Here is a 1,856-nt window from a genome sequence, read left to right on the forward strand (position 1 = left end):
GTCTCCATTTACTCGCCTTTAGATAGTTTAGATGGTGTCTGTTTACTCACTGAGATTTTATAATCTCACCACCCTCAATTACCCACATTTCAGGTTCGGGATAGCCGATAGATGGCCGATTGCATCAAGGACTTCAGTCAGCCTTGCATTGTCAAACTTATAGGTTCACAGACTCGCATCTTATTGGTTAGTTGGGGGCCCACGTGTCATTGTAAAAGTAATTTTATACTTTCGTTATCTGATTTAAAATATGTATGAACATATTTATCTTTTATACCATGTTTTTGACGAGTTTCGGTGTTTTTGAGGAAAAATGACAAAAATACCCCTTATGAGCCAGAAAATAATATTTTATTGTTTTAATTTGGAAACGACTTATGATTTCTTGAAATGCGAGATTTAATAACTATCGCTAACCGGGGAGATGCGAAAGCTGATGCTAAGCCTTGCGGGGTTTCGATCGGCATTCGAGGTAATTAGTGCCTATCGAGACGTTGCGGCGGTTGTCATGGGTCTGATGGGAGTTCCGGGTCGTGACAATTCAGTTGGTATCAGAGCATGGTTTAAAGATCAAAGATTTTGATTTTAAAGTTGTTTTAAGAAATCCACATTGACACTGCGTGGCTCGAGTTAAGGTAAGTTAGGTTTGATAGAATAGAATACGTGCATCTGCATATAGAATTTGGAGTTGTTTAGACTCGTTTTGTTTCTTCTTGTAGATCTTATGGGAGCTATAGGAACTCCTATTTCCAGTAATCCACTTCCTTGTTAATGTCATGCAAAGGTCATAAGTAGGGTCGTTGTTCGGGTTTAAGATGCCACTCGTGACATGAGCCAGTGTTGGAGAGATCTTAAAATGAATGCTCATAATGAAAGATTAATGAAATGATATATCCCTTCGATTATGGATGGAGAAATTTGGAATTGGACAAATAGGCCGTGATAATTTATTCATTTGGTGGAGTGTACAAATTAAGCATTGAGGTAAGAGTAAATTCATACATATGTGCATGAAGATAAGAACACTATGTTAATTGAGCGTGTTATACCCATATAAAAGTGGTGCTGATTTCAATTAAACGATTGTGAGATTTTAAAAATTGATTGGATCTATTATAGTTCATAGATATAAGCACGTGAACTAACTCGAGAATGAGTACTAATGATTACTATAATTGATGTGTGGTCATGAAGTAAGAAGTTAGTAAACAAATTTGCTCTAAGGATGAGCTTAAACTTTGTTATGCATAGTAAGGATGAGCCAAGGGATTAAAGGACTAGATGTGAAATTGGCAGCTTGAGGTTAAATGACTTGAAAATGTCGAATCTAGTCTAAGTGCCATATGAAGTTCTATAATTGAGATTGATATACGAATTACTTGAAAGATCAATTTAAAAGTTTATTCGGTTCAAAGTGTAGCTTATAATATGAATGATCAGTCTTAAAGGTGATCTCCCCAGAGCAAGGAATTTAGAAAATGTTGATGTTTGGATATACTCTAAGAGAGAGAACTTCTGCGTCCTAAGTTTAGAACAACTTTGATCTTATGATTGCAAAGGCAAGGTGTAATAACTAAGTAAATTATTCACTTAATAAATGTGATTGATTATTGATGAATAAAGTCAAGATCTTGATGTTTAGTAGTATACAATTTGATAATTATGTATTTAAGGGTTATTTGGAGACAATTTCTTCATCAAATTTGCACTAAATGCTATGGTAAAGGCATATCAATGTTAATATGAAAATGTATCTAGGAATGATCTTAACATATCACCAAAGAAGAATTAAACATGTTGAAGTTAGTGTTCTAATAGTGTGCATATGATAGAAAGCTAGTTTGTAAGTTGTAGTT

Source organism: Theobroma cacao, chromosome 8 (assembly GCF_000208745.1).
Source record: "Theobroma cacao cultivar B97-61/B2 chromosome 8, Criollo_cocoa_genome_V2, whole genome shotgun sequence".
Taxonomy (NCBI): domain Eukaryota; kingdom Viridiplantae; phylum Streptophyta; class Magnoliopsida; order Malvales; family Malvaceae; genus Theobroma; species Theobroma cacao.